Here is a 16,068-nt window from a genome sequence, read left to right as displayed (position 1 = left end):
GGATTTTGTTGACAAGGAGGCAGCGTTTTATATATATATATATATATATATATATATAATGAGAGATATATGCTTTTTCTTATCTTAAGTTAAGAGAATCCTATACGAATTAAGTTAGCAGCTACACGAGCTCCTTTCAAGGGAAGTAACATGTAATTTTGTTTTCCTCAAAACAACATATGGGTTTTACTCACCACTTTGATCCGTTGTTCTATTTTGTCACAATTAGTTATGCGAGTAATTGATTAAATGGAGATTTGTATTGGAGACAAGAACTTTATGAAAATTATGGGATAAATATTAAGTGGACATAGTCCAAGTATGTACGGATAGGTGGCTGAATTATTCTTGAATAAGCATTGGATAAGTATTTTAAAGAGGTCCCCACGTGGCATCATGGAAAATGAGCCAACTTTTGACTAGGATTATTATTAGTCTTGTGTGGAACCCTTGGGGGAAACTAATTATGTTTCACATATGCGGTCTCCACTATCCATTAATGGAAGATATACACATATATCTCACTTTGGCTGAACCAAAGATTACAAAAGGAAATATGCTGCAACTTCCTTTTCCAAACATTCTAACGTCGGCCACACTAGAAAATAGGCAGTGACGTTATTTCAATTTTCTTTCTTCCTGAGCAGAAAATGAAAAAGAAGTGAGCAGCAACGTACTGCTCCACAAACATTAGGCTCAGTACTTAAAATATTAAGCAAGCAGCAAATTTATATAATTTTGTGACGGGTTTCGCTCACCGCTTCGATTTCGTCGTTTGTTTTGTCGTGTTGTTGAGTTCGGACTTTCTTTGAAGTGAAGTAAGGTGGAAGAAGAATATTTCTTGGCACATAAGGTAAGAATCCTCCTCCCCTAGATGTTTTCAAATTCATCTAGGTCATTGCTAAATTGTGGGAATTGATGAAATAAACACGAACTTGTGAATAGAATTGTCATTTGATAAAATTGGAATTGTAGGTTGTTTTTTCTTGTTGTGATTATGTGATGTAAAGCTGAGATTTTGGAAAATTATGCCCTTATCATATTGAGAACATTTTTAAAGTTAAGAAGGAAACATACGAAAAGGTGCTATGAAGTGTACGGATCCTAATGCGAGCTTGTCGCTCATTATAAATTATTATGAAGTTGTTATGGGTAAATATGTTGTGTTTTTGAGATATGAATATTTTGTGGAATTATGAGGATTGTTATGGTGCTATGTTCTTATGGATTAGATGTACATAAGGTTGTTGGTGTTGTTATTGTGATTTGGAACTAATTTGGAGTTCGCATGGGGTGAATTATTTAGAGGAGATGCCGCCCGAATTATATGATCCTTAGATAATGAGCGAAATTATTTTTTAATAAAATTCCAAATCTGCCCTTGTGGGCTCAAGGCCACTTTTTGGAGTGCGTTTTTGGGTTTCGAATATAGGTATAGCAATATGGGCGCTCTGGGATTCGTATTCTAAAGTAGATTATATATTTGATAGGATTTGTCCGTTCGGAAGCACTTCAGAAGGAAAAAGCTTTGGCGTGAAAGTTCGTGACACCTGTTCGGCATTGATGTAGGTTACGGCTTACTTTATGTCTAGACTCCGGTTAGCAAAACGTATGTAGATAGTAGTGATTGACGGGGAAAGCATGATAGGTCTTCAGGCATGGTGTGGAGGTAAATTCCATCTAGGTTGATATTGTCAGCTGTTACGTGGGCTTGTCGCCATTATTGTGATACTGTTATGTGGGTTCGTCGCCATTACTGCGATATTATTATGTGAGCTTGTCACTGTATTGTGATTTCATGTACTTGATATAATTCCCTCTCTTGTTATCTCACTAGTCATATGGAAGAGGAAGGTTATTACTGAGAAATTGAATATTGAATTGCATTTCCTAGTATGAATCTATGGAACCTATGACTGCGGTGATTGTTGAGGTTGATTTCATGTGAGGCATGCATCCCATATTCTATGTGCTATTTGATGTAATTATCACCTAGTTGTATCATTATCACATACTAGCTCACTCACCTTATGAAAGGGAAGGGTAATATTGATTATTGAGCCATGGACAATAATATGTCTTGTACTTGTTTATTGCATATTGGTGATATAGTTGAGACTTCATGCATGACATGCTTCCATATTACTTTTGTGCTGTCCTAATAGAGGAGAGTGATTGAGAGACTCCGAGGTCTTTGCCGGAGATTGAGAGTGACAGAGAGACTCCGAGGTCTTTGCCGGAGATTGAGAGTGACAGAGAGACTCCGAGGTCTTTGCCGGAGATTGAATATGATTGAGAGACTCCGAGGTCTTTGCCGGAGATTGAGAGTAATTGATAGCCTCCGAGGTTTCTGCCGGAGAGCACGAGTGGTACATGGACTTCGCGGGTCCCCCATGGGTCATGACTATGAGGCATTGCCATAGCATGTGTGTACGAGAATGGAGCGTGAGAGGTGACTACTGCATTGCATAACATTTACATAGCACGACATTGCATCACATAGCACTCCATTTGAATTGCTATTCATGTCATTGCATGGCACATTCTCTGATTGATTCTTGATTTGTGAATTATTGAGTTGTTGTTTGTAAGTATTTATTTTAGAGGCTTGATGGACTCGAGGTTTATAGATTTCTCCCTAGGCTTATAACCTGAGATATTGAAATCCCTTGTGACTATTGTTACTGCAAGACTTTCATATGTGCTAGAGTTGTGATTGTGTTTGATTACTTATCTGCTTACTTGTTAGTTGCTTCTTGTTTATATGCGTGAACTAACCATTGTCGGCCTATGATACCTACGAGCCTTGTGTTGTGCTCATACTACTCTTGCTACACTCCTTGTGGAGTGTAGAGTTATTTCAGGTGATGTTCGGAGTCTCACGACCGTTTCGAGGCATTCGTCAAAGGCGTTTGGGTGAGCTATTTGAGATATTGCAACCCAGAGTCTCTCCTTAGATTTCTGTTGTTCTCTATCCTTAAACAGAAGTCGTATCCAGTTTGAGTCTGTTATCTACTTCAAATTGTAAACTTCTTAGAAGCTCTTGTATGAGTCTAGACCAGGTTTTGGGAATTTCTTATAATAAAAGTATTTATTCCGCATGTTGTATCAAATTAAGGTAGTTACCTGAAAGGTTCGCCCACCAGGGAGGGTTAGTGTGGGTGCCCGCATGATCCATTATTTGGGTCGTGACAATATATATATATATATATATATAATATTTTAACATAAGTTGTAAATAATTGTGATTGAACTAGTTATAGAGGAGAGGGTCGGATTGTGCCTAAGAGTATAGTCGGGGAAGACTAACACTGCTCTACTGTTTATCACCTCCAAATGCATTAACTATAATATGTGAAACTTCAATTTTCAATGTATTTAATGAAAATCATTTCAGAGTTTAATTTCTTTGAGGGGTTGTTTATTAGAATCTAAGACAAATTCGATCTCTCATATATAACTAGTTTAATTTTAAATTTATTGTCATGTTATGTTAAAATATTTTTGTACATAATAAATAGTTATTAATTAAAATGTCTTTGATGCATGTGATTGTTTGTTAAAAAAGTATGTCAAAATAGTTCATATAGGGACAAAATGTCGAACATGTAAATATTTTATTTAAGATAAAATTTTATCAATATTTAAGATGCATCACACTATATGTAATTAGGGCAAAGTAAGCAACTAAATTATGTAAAGCTTAAACTTTATAGTGTAGCTGATGAGGCCAATGTGTATAGGATTTGTATTGCTGGCAATCTCAAGTATAAGCAACTACTTTAGGGAGCTTGAGTATACCAATCGTCTCTAGAGCCCAATACTTTAGGGACATGAGTTCTTTAAAAGCTCAGGGCATAACTTGTGGAATATTATGATATCCAAATATAAATTAATGTCACGCAAAAAAATTAATTGTCCTGAGGGACAAAATTTAAAGACCAGCACAAAAGAGAGGCATAAGTGCCAACGACCCGAAAATGTTATTACTGAGAAAGTTTTAGCGGTACAAATAGGTGGTAAATTAACCTACGAAGACATGAATGGTCCAACACGCTTAGGTTGGGCGGATAATTAAACCGCTCATCATTGGCTCAACCTATTTTGAACCATCCAATTAAACAAATTTAAATATTGACTTAATAGTATACAATTCTTCTTCTATTCTTTGAAATCTAAGATCGGATAATTATATCTTTTGGACAAGATATATATATATATATATTTACAGAGCCAAAAATTAAACATCAATCCTTAAAGAATCCATCCAATGAAATTTCTTGTGTTATTCCATTAAACATTTGCACCTTAATTGCATCTTCACAAGTATTGAAAGACTAATGTTAGACGAGCAACGAACTGCGATTGCACAAGTCATGAATAATCCTTAAATGAATTTAATCAACAATATAAAACAAAGACAGTAGCAAAAAATACTTATGAAAAAATTACACATATTTTTGCACCTACGTAATTCGGTGATCCAATATTTTACGTGACGTATTTAAGACCACAAGATTTAAAGAATATTTTTGAACATAATATATATGCATATTCAGTTTGTGACGATAGAATTTAAAAGTTATCCTTGTTATGTAAAATATTATGTTCAATCACATTAAGAACGCCTATAAAATAAAACGGAGGGTTTCTTGTTGCTTTTCAATTTGACAGTATCTTAACTTTTGATCCCAAACTTATATGGGAACAATCAAAAGTGAAATTATTTCCTTTTCTGAATAGAAGTTCTTTACAAATCAAATCATGTGTTTGTCCGTGAATTGATAAAAGTACTACTTTTAAATGCTTTCGGCCAAATTTATATGCTCTTGAATTATGTTCTTCAACACGGACATAAATTAAAGAAAAGCAACCTCAATTCCTTTTTTTTTTTAAGGGAAAAAGATCAAGTTCAAATATTTAAGGAAAAAGCTAGCATGGAAAAGAGCACTCAATTCACATTGTTGTCCACATAGAAGTCCAAAAAATGCAAAAACACACGATGAGTTTTATGTGCGCTTAGAATTCATTTTTCTTTTTTTGATTTGTTTTGTAATCATTTTGTCTGGGCTAGTTTACGGTACGTCATATCTGCACTAATTTTACGAGGTACTAGTTATCTCATAAATAATTAGTTACATGTATCATGTGTTTATATTAAACCAACACTATTTACTAGTGATTTTAACAAAAAACAACAACTCTATCTCAATCCAAAACAAGTTGGGATCGACTGTATGAATATATTTTAAATATGCATTAATTAAGCATGATTAAGTAATAAGAAGTATGTTAAACACATTTTATATATTCATTCTTTTATGTAAAATTTCGGTGCAGATATATTTTCACTTATTTTTAACCAACACGCATACCAAGTAATTCTATTCACCAAAATTCATATTAGGCACCAAACTTGAATTAACCTATGGTATGGGGGCCAGATCATTCTACTCGATCACATACTCCTATAGTGTTTTTCAAAATGAGGGAAAGAAAGTTAGGCACCTTTGTTTGTTTCTCTTTATAACTAGACTAGATTTTACGCATTGTTGATGTAAAAGCATATCTGCTTGAGAGGGAGCCCATGCCTAAGGTAAATTCCCAAGGACAATTATTCGAAGTTGTGGGACACACAGTTTTTTTTCTCTTTTTGTCTATTCATTATTCCCCTATATATTTTCTTCCAACATTTTTAACCCACAACGAGTTATTTAGAGGATATTTAGATAAAAAAAGTTTAAGTTTATTTCACTCATTTTAACAAAAGATCATCCTACGTATATTTCTTTAATCAAACGCATCAATTACTTATAATCAATTTTAACATTTTTATTTCAATATGTTATTATTTATTTATTTAATTAGTTTTGACACTTATAATCTGTTTGGTCAAGCTTGTGAAAGACCAAAGTACTTGGTAAGAGTTGCTTTTAGATTTTAAGAAAAAATTGAAAAGAATAGTTTCTGACAAAAATAAGTATTTTTTAAAAAAAAAAAAAAAATCGAAGATAAGTTTACTCATATAAAAAAATTCATATTTAATGCAAATTTGATACATACCTGATACCTTTAATCAGTGGCAGACCTAGAGTTTTATGCAAGTGGGTTTAGTAAATAACTTTAACCGGTAAGTGAAATTTGTCCAACATTCTCTTTTTTTGGGCGGCCGAGGTTTGTTGGGTTGGGGGGGGGGGGGGGGGGGGAGGGGGGTTGCCCTAATGCTGACTCAAAATGAATAACGCGTTCCTTTTTCCTTTTTTTTTTCTCTGAAAACATTTGGGGAGGAACTTTAAAACGTTTAAGAGAGACCTGTTACTTTAACTAAAATAAAATTGTTAAAAATAACAACGTTGTTTCAACAAATTGTTTGTTAAAATTCAGCAAAAAGAATCATTTATCCAAATTAGAAATCTATTAAACTAAAAGAAATTTGACAAAATCTAAAATCTTTTTCTTATTGAAAAAGAATAAATTTGTTTATTTACAAACAAAAGAACAAAAATAGAGAAATATAGTTGTATAAATAAACAACTTTATTCTTTTGAAGAATGTCATCTTTCTATATTTGAAAACAATTTACCTTTATATAATGATATATAACCACACAATATACATGTGCCTCATTTTACCCCACAAGTTAAAGCCTTCCTTTTTTGTTAAACTCCGTGCCCAGTCAGATAGGTTCACATAAATTGAAACGGAGGGAGTATAAGTTTTCGATGATTGCACTTGCATATTTTAGATAAAAAAAAGTACAAGATTTCTCTTTGTAGATTTTTTTAATGAAGTCAAACTGACAGTAGAATAACCCTATGAAATTTGAGTAAAGAGATTAAATGTAAAATAAAATAAAACAAAAAGATCATTATGATTGAAAAAAAAAAATCTAAACTATGCAAAAATATTAGGGTTTGCTGCAGCTAAGTATCGAACACACGACCTCCACCAAAATTTGAACTCACTAGACCATCCATCGACAGGATAGTTTGAAAATATTATTCTAGCATTTAATCTGAATTTAGTTTGGGAAGAGAGAAAAAAGGAAAAAAGAACTTCTAGCATTCAATACCTAATTTAGTGGGAGAAAGAGAGTAAATTCATCCCTTCATTTGGAACATTACTCATGTTTAATTATTGGCTAAATCAGTTATATTTTTTGTTTTCTATTGTGTGGTCCCCATCCCCCAAAGTAGAAAGACAAAAATTTTCCCTTTTTTCTCTCTCAAAAAAAGGTGACCTCCTCCATTTCTAATGTCCATCTCTTCTATTTGTAGGCAAGCCAATTTAGAATTCTATGAACAAAAATAGGCCATGTGGTCATAGCTTCCCCCCGCCCCCCAAAATCCTTATTCAAATTTTTAAAAATCATCCAACTAAGCATTTAGAATTCTATGGACAAAAATAGGTCACTTGGCCGTACGTTTTCCACCAAAAGACCTTATCCAAATAGTACCAACAAAGGTACAAATGGATAAAATCCCCTCCTTATTTTTTATAAAAATTTAGCATAGTTTTTATATAATTTTAGGCTAATTAGTCTAATACGCCCCTCGTAAAATAATATTTTGACGAAATAAAAATCATAATACGTTGTTTTAAAAGACAAGCTTCAAAACGAGCCCAATATTGATATACTTTCGAGTAATATTTAAAAATGTAAAAAATGTAGTAAAAAATGGGTTGTAATTCATACGTCGTTTTTAATTAACAATTTTGCCGAGTTAGACGAAGCGGGATATGTATCTTCTTTTCAATTCATGTTTGTGAAAGTAATAACTCGTAATTTCTTGTAATCATTAATTTTTATGGAATAATAATTATACGTTAACTTTTGCAATTTTTTCGGAATTTTTAAATTTTTAACTTTTTTTAAGGGCATCCTTACTCAGTCGTGGACTCGAAAAATTTAAAAATTAAAATACGCGTTTTATGAGGTGAAAATTAGGTGTCAACAATCATTATCAGCTGCAAGAGATATTTTTTAAAAAAAATCTTCATACGAGTATATTAAAAACTTAAAGAAAAACAAAAACAAAACTAAAGAACTTGGTATCAGAGCTAAATTTGACATAAAATAAGCTCTGATACCGCTTTGAAAATTGTATTCAGAGCTTTGATCCATTTAATAATATTTTAACATAAGTTGAAAATAATTGTGATTGAACTAGTTATAGAGGAGGGGGTCGGATTGTGCCTAAGAGTATAGTCGGGGAAGACCAATACTGCTCTACTGTCTTTCACCTTCAAATGCATTAACTATAATATGTGAAACTTCAATTTTCAATGTATTTAATAAAAGTCATTTCAGAGTTTAATTTCTCAAGGGGAGTTGTTTATTAGAATCTAAGACAAATCCGACCTCTCATATATAACTAGTTTAATTACAAATTTATTGTCATGTTATGTTAAAATATTTTTGTACATATTAAATAGCTATTAATTAAAATGTCTTTGATGCAAGTGATTATTTGTTAAAAAAGTATGTCCAAATAGTTCATATAGGGAAAAAATGTCGAACATGTAAATATTTTATTTAAGATAAACTTTTATCAACATTTAAGATGCATCACACTATATGTATTTAGTGCGAAGTAAGCAATTAAATTATGTGAAGCTTAAACTTTATAGTGTAGCTGATGAGGCCAACATGTATAGGATTTGTACTGGTGGAAATCTCAAGTATAAGCAACTACTTTAGGGAACTTGAGTATACCAATCATCTCTAAAGCCCAATACTTTGATTGAAGCGTCACGTATGATTAGGCGAGATTGTCCAAACAAGTTGCGACGCCTTTTATTTGTTAAATATCCAACCACCATGCAAGTTTGTTTGGTATCCCAAAGGTATATGGGATTGAATATGTATATAGGTTTTCTTGCGTGCCTATATTCTTTTTTGGTGAGATGATTGAGCAGATGATTGAAATTGGTTGTCCGCTTCATGTAAGAAAATAGAGAAAGTACTCTTCCTAATGCTATATGTTCATTCTCTACTCTCGATACGATACATAAAGTAAACTTCATACTAACTAGCTTCACCTCATCGTCTTCGTTAATCAGCACATTGGTTGGATTACGATCCCCGTGACAGATTCCTAAATCATAAAAATGCAACAACTTGTGTAACTACCCGTTTGGTCGTTTAGCACTTTTGGGCTCTTTTTCGTTAAAATACCCTTTAAGTAGCTTTAAATCGTATTCTTAACTTGCGAGGATAGGGGCACGGTTATATAATTGATGGGTAATTTTTGGAATATATTTATTTAATGTGTGTGAATGGCTTGTTCATATGAATTTTATTTACAGTTATATAAGGTATAAGTTGGAGAATTAATTTGGTGGCTAGTGAGTCTAATTTACACTATTACATGTTAGTTGGGTGACTAAGTAATTTGGGTAATTTATATGAGTGGGTTAGGCCCATTTATTACTAGTCCACATACTAGAATATGTGATATGTTAGGGTGAAAGAATTATTATTGGTTTTTGGGATTAATAAATTGCACGAAAAGAAGAAAGAAAGAAAAAAACTGCTCACCGTGAGAAGAAGAATTGGCAGTGCAGTTCCCATCAAATACTAGTTTCAGGTTAGATAATTGAATTGATTTCTTCATAGTACTAGATTTATAATTATGTAGAAGTAGGATGAAGTTAAGTCTACAGAGACCATTAATTCGTGTGCAGTTCTTGTCTTTATATATTAGAATTTGGTGAAACTTAGGGGTGGCATAATGATGACTCAATGATTGGAGGGTTAATTTAATGATAAAATAATGTAGAATGGTTGTGGGATAATGGTATTTGTACGTTTTCTTGTTTGATGGGAAGCACTGGGTCCCTATTTTTCTTTTGGTTTTGAAATTCTCTTTGTTCATCATGATTACAACTTCAATTTTGGCATATTAGGTCTCTTAAAGTCAAAATCAATTCTTGAGTTTCAACTTTTATTACTGAAGCCATAGTTTTTTTTCTTTTTCTTTTAGAGTTATCTTTTATGTCCTTATAATTGTTTCTCTATTTTACTTTAGTTTGTGTCTGTAGCAAATTAGCCATAGCCATTGTAGGTCCTAGTTTGTTAAGTGAGTATACTGTTTGGAGGAAGTCATGATTTGTATTATTAATAATACAAGGAAAAAAAATACTAAGTAGACTTAACAGGTTATTAAATGAAAACGTGATCATATATAAATTAGATTAAACCAAGCAATTGGTTTGGTTACTAATTTTTTTTTTTTGAATTGCGTTAGAGGTGGTTCCCTTTGCAATTTGAAGTTTTATTCGTTTTGTTAATTTTATATATTGTGTAGATGTAATGGAATATTGAGTGTATTGGATTACATGAAAACCTTCAAATTCATGGTATTTGAGTTGTGGAAAGTGAGAATTAAATCCTAAGTTAGGATTTAGACTCGTAATTAATGTAAGTTATATATTTGATAGACATTGTCCGTTTGGAAGCACTTCGGAAGGGAAAAGCTTTGGTGTGAGAGTTCGTGGCACCTGTTCGGCATTGCGGTAGGTTACAGTCTACTTTAGTTAGACTCTGATTAGAGAATTGTATGTAGTTGTAGAAAGTGACGGGGATAGCATGATAGGCCTTCGGGCATGAAATGGAGGTGAATTCCAATTAGGTCGGTTCAGTCAGCTGTTATGTGGGCTTGTTGTCATATGTGTTGTTTTATGTGATTATCACCTATTTGTATATCTGTCATATACGAGCTCACTTATCACATAAAAGGGAAGTGTTATATTGATAATTAAACCGTGAACAGTAACATGACTTGTACTTGTTGATTGTATATTGGCACTATTGTTGAGACTGATATCATGCTTGGCATGCTTTGCATATTATTCTTATGTTGTCCTGATGGTGAGGTGAGTGATTGAGAGATTCTGAGGTCCTTGCTAGAGATTGAGAGTGACAGAGAGACTCCGAGGTTTTTGCTAGAGATTGAGAGTAATAGAGAGACTCTGAGGTCTTTGCCGGAGATTTAGAGTGATTGATAGCCTCCGAGGTTTCTGCTGGAGGGCACGAGTGGTACATGGACTTCGGGATCCCCCATCGGTCATGGCTTTAAGGCACTGCCCTTAGCATGTGTGTACGAGAGTGGAGTGAGAAAGGTGACTGTTGCATTCATCCACTTATACATTTGACTGATCATTTTGTGAGCTATATCTGTCTTGGTTGATTTCATGATTCCTTTACACTTTACTCGTATACGATACGTGACCATACCTGTTTGCTATATGTGCTACTTGTTAGTTTCCACTTCTTCATGCGTTATCTAATCATTGTCGGCCTATGATGCTTACCGGTACTAGTATTGTACTAATACTACTCTTGCTGCACTTTTTGTTGAGTGCAGAGTACGATCCAGGCTCCAGTTCTACCCCCCTGTGGCTGATACGTGAGGGTGACATCTTTCGGTCATTCAGGGTGAGCTACTTGGTCATTTGTGGCCCCTGAAGGACCCTCTTATTTAATTTTGTTTTTTTTATTCGACAGACAGTATGTAGCCTTTGGGTATTTTCAGACTTTTATCCCAAACTACGTTTAGCGCTCTTGTACCCTTCGACCAGATTTTGGGGTTGTCATGACATTTCTAGTTATGATAAGTATTTAAGACTTGATAACTTCTTCTTATTTAATTTTTCGCTTATTTAACTTGTTATTAGTAATGTGGTTCGCCTACTCGCAGGATAGTGTAGGTGCCACCACGACTCGCGAATCGGGTCGTGACAAAAATTGGTATCAGAGCTTCTAGGTTAATTGGTCTAATGAGTACAAGAGCAATGTCTAGTAGGGTCTTGCGGATTGGTAGACGTTAGTACCCATCCTCGAGAAGCTATAGGACATTTAGGAAACACTCCACTTCTTTCTCTCTTTTCGTGCTAGTTCAATACGATTGGTATCTAGTTCATTCTTTTCGTGCGAGATTGTTCAGATTGGTATCTTAACCTCATTTCCATGTTCTCTCACAGATGGTGAGGACGCGATCGACCGCTATTGGAGGCCAAGAGCCTGCACTTGCACCCGTATCCATACCCGTTGCCCAAGCAGCTATCCGTTGGAGAGGCAGAGGACGTGGCCGAGGACGTGGAAGGGGCAGAGGCCGTGCAGTTATTCCAGGTAGGGACCAAGCACCAGCACCTACTTAGGATCCTGATAGAGAGTTGACTCCGGAGCTTGAGGAGATTGGGGCTGCTGAGGCACAACCTGGGGTCGCTACTACTCCTAATTTTCAGGAGGTTGTGTTTAGAGTGTTGGGGTACTTTGACAGTTTAGCTTAGGCGGGCATGATTCCAATTACTCCAGATGGATCGCAGACTAGAGTGGGAGGTTAGAATCCCGATGCTAGGGTTGCTCCAGGATTTCGCACATCGAGGGTATTACCGGCAGCAGCAGTGGCTCCCCATATTGATGCTACTCTAGCACATGATTTTGCTCTAAGACCTATGGATGGGCCAGTGTTGACCAGTGAGGAGCGAAAATTGTTCGAGGGGTTCACCAAAATGTCCCCTCCTTGGTTCTATGGTACTCCAAGGGAGGATGCGTATGAGTTTATTGTTAGCTGCCATGAGATGCTTCATAAGTTGAGTGTAGTGGAGTCTCATGGGGTCGATCATATTTCTTTCCAGTTAGTTAGGGATGCCAAACAGTGATGGAGATCACACATGGAGTGTCAACCAGCTGGGTCACCACCTTTGACCTGGACCCAATTCTACCAGGTGTTCATGGAGAAATATGTCCCTCGTACTCTAAGAGACAACAGAAAGGATGAGTTTTCGACATTGGAGCAGCGGGGTAGGTCGGTTGCAGAGTATGAGACCAGATTCCTCGCTTTGTCCCGTTACGCGACCGCATTACTTCCCACAGAGGCTGAGAGAGTGAGGAGATTTGTGAAGGGTTTGGACCTTCCGCTTCGGCTGGCGACCTTACAGTTGGAGGCTTCTAGGCCTCATTTCAGTCAATAGTAGAGCATACTAGGAGGGTCGAGTCAGAGATGGGTCGGGCACGTAGTGGGGGTGGCGACAAGAAAACTCGTAGATTTGACAGTTTCAGAGGTCCTATTAGAGGTGGAGGACACCATGACAGGGTTCGTCATCATCCCTATAGCCGCCCTATCCAGTCATCACTACAGGCTTTAGCAGGTGGTTCTTCAGGTTATAGCGGGCACATTTCTGAGCAGACTTCTCGAGGTTCTTACTCTCGACCTTCAGATCGCGGAGGCTATTCTGGTTCTTCTATGACAGTTCAGCAACCTATGGCCAGAGGAGCATGTTTTGAGAGTGGTGAGACAGGGCATTATGCGAGAGAGTGTCCTAGGTCCAGGCAGGGTTCCAGAGTTCAGACATCTAGGCCTCCAGCACCGCCAGCTAGAGGAGGAGGATATTCTGGTAGAGGGGGTTCGCAGTCTGGCAGGGGTGGCCATCAGCCTAGCAAAGGTGTTCATCAGTCTGGTGGGGGCAATGCTCAGTCAGTGAGAGGAGGATCTCAGGAAGTCTGTGGTGGTCGTGGTGGCACACAGTCCAAGGGCGGACGTGCCCATTTTTATACTTTTTCGGGTAGATCAGAGGCCGAGGCTTCTGATGCAGTTATCACAAGTATTATTTCGGTTTGTCACCGGTCGACTTCTGTTTTATTTGATCCGGGTTCTACTTTCTCTTATGTGTCCACTTACTTATCTACGGGTCTGGATATGCTTTGTGATATGCTTGATGTACCTATTCGTATCTCTACTCCTGTCAGAGATTCTGTGATAGTAGATCGGGTTTATAGGTCTTGTGTGGTCATGTTTATGGGATACGACACTTGGGTAGACTTGGTTATTTTGGATATGGTGGACTTTGATATTATTTTAGGCATGGACTGGTTATCTCCCTATCATGCTATTTTAGACCGTCATGCCAAGACAGTCACGTTAGCCATGCCAGGTATTCCGCGATTAAAGTGGAAGGGTACTTCTAGTCCAACACCTAAGAAGATCATATCATTTCTTCGGGCAAAGAAGTTAGTGGATAAGGGATGTTTAGCATATTTAGCTCATATTCGGGATACTGATGTGGATACTCCTTCCCTGGAGTCGGTGCCAGTTGTTTGTGAGTTCTCAGAGGTTTTCCCTACGGATTTACATGGTATGCCGCCTGATCGAGATATTGAGTTGGAGCCAGGCACCCGACCTATTTCTATTCCACCCTATCGGATGACTCCGGCAGAGTTGAGAGAGTTGAAGGAGCAGTTGCAAGACTTGTTGAGCAAAGGATTTATTAGACCCAGTATTTCTCCTTGGGGTGCTCCCGTTCTGTTCGTGAAGAAGAAAAATGGTACCATGCGGATGTGTATCGATTATCGGCAATTAAACAAGATTACAATAAAAAATAAGTATCCAATACCCCGCATTGATGACTCTTTTGACCAGCTTCAGGATGCGTCGATCTTTTCTAAGATTGATTTGAGGTCAGGCTATCATCAGTTGAAGATTCGAGCGGAGGATGTTCTGAAGACCGCTTTCAGGACATGTTATGATCATTATGAGTTCTTGGTGATGTCTTTCAGGCTTACTAATGCCCCCGCAGCCTTCATGAATTTGATGAATAGGATCTTCAAGCCTTACTTGGATTCGTTTGTGATCGTATTTATTGATGACATCCTAGTGTACTCTCAGAGTAAGGAAGATTATGAGAAACATCTGAGGATCGTGCTTGGCCTGTTGAAGGAGAAGAAATTATATGCCAAGTTTTCCAAGTGTGAGTACTGGCTCAATTCCGTAGCATTTTTGCGACATGTTGTGTCCAAGGATGGGATTATGGTTGATCCCAAGAAGATCGAGGCAGTTAGAGATTGGGCCAGGCCTACTTCGGTGACTGAGATTCAGAGCTTCATAGGCCTTGCGAGTTATTATCGCCGATTTGTGAAGGGGTTTTCATCTATTGCTTTCCATTTGACTAGGTTGACTCAAAAGAATATGCCTTTCCAGTGGTCTGATGAGTGTGAGGAGAGCTTTCAAAAGCTCAAGGTTTTATTGACTTCAGCCCCGATTTTGGCTTTACCTGTGGAGGGAAAGAACTTTATTGTTTATTGTGATGTTTCTCAGATTGGCTTAGGTTGTGTGCTGATGCAAGAGGGTAGGGTGAATGCTTCGAGACAGTTGAAGGTTCATGAGAAAAACTACCCCACTCATGACTTAGAGTTGGCTGCAGTAGTCTTCGCTTTGAAGATTTAGAGGCATTACTTGTATGGAATCCATTGTGAGGTGTTCACGGATCACCGTAGTCTTCAGCATGGAGTATACACGAAAAAGTGTGAAAATTTAAACGAAAGAGTGTAGTTAAAAATTTAAAAAAAAAAAAAAAAAGAATAGCGCAGTAAATTTACTGCGCTATTGGTCTAAACCGCGTCGTTACGATTAAGTCCTTTAACGCAGTAAATTGCTGCGTTAAAGGTACTTTGGTACCACTTTTTTTTTGTTGGGGTATTTTGGTTCATTTGCTGTTTTTTTGGGTCATTTTGGTTCCGGACTCACTAAATTATGCAAAGTTTGAACTTTTAAAGTATAGCACTAGTAAAAATCATTTTAGAGTTTAAATTATTAGAAGACATTGTTTATTAGACTGTAAGACAAAATCCGACCCCGGCCTATATAACTAGTTTAGTTATTAATTTATTTTCACCTTAAGTTAAAATATTTATATACATATTAAATATTTATTAAATGAATTTGTATCAAAGCTATGAATGGACACTTTTCAATAAAAAATCGAATTTTTCAGTTAAAAAAAAAAGAAAAGAAAAAGAATGAATAAATTTTAACCAAAATGCACATATTTTTTAAATATTTTATATTTTATTCCACATCAGCTCTCAGGCAGGCTTTAAATACACTTTTTAGATGGTCAGGGGAGTAATAGGTCGCCCGATTAGTTCAAGTGTGAACTCGACTTTTCGGGTATAGTTCAGGGTGCAATCTATGTATTTCAGTATCAGGATCATATGTATGTTCAACAAGTTGAATATGATCCCTAATGCAATTTTTCATGCCTCCATTTTCTGAATTCGTAAAATAC

General features: G+C 36.3%; 1 long non-coding RNA gene across 1 annotated transcript; it reads left to right on the top strand.

The window, feature by feature from the left end:
- Window positions 1-563: 563 nt before the first annotated feature.
- LOC132620299 (uncharacterized) lies at window positions 564-3,099 on the top strand. Its single transcript, XR_009574759.1, has 2 exons — window positions 564-853; window positions 2,854-3,099. It is a non-coding gene; the product is annotated as an uncharacterized LOC132620299 (long non-coding RNA).
- Window positions 3,100-16,068: the final 12,969 nt, after the last annotated feature.

The sequence above is a fragment of the Lycium barbarum genome, chromosome 11 (assembly GCF_019175385.1).
Source record: "Lycium barbarum isolate Lr01 chromosome 11, ASM1917538v2, whole genome shotgun sequence".
NCBI lineage: Eukaryota > Viridiplantae > Streptophyta > Magnoliopsida > Solanales > Solanaceae > Lycium > Lycium barbarum.
This window is presented reverse-complemented; position numbering and strand designations above follow the sequence as displayed.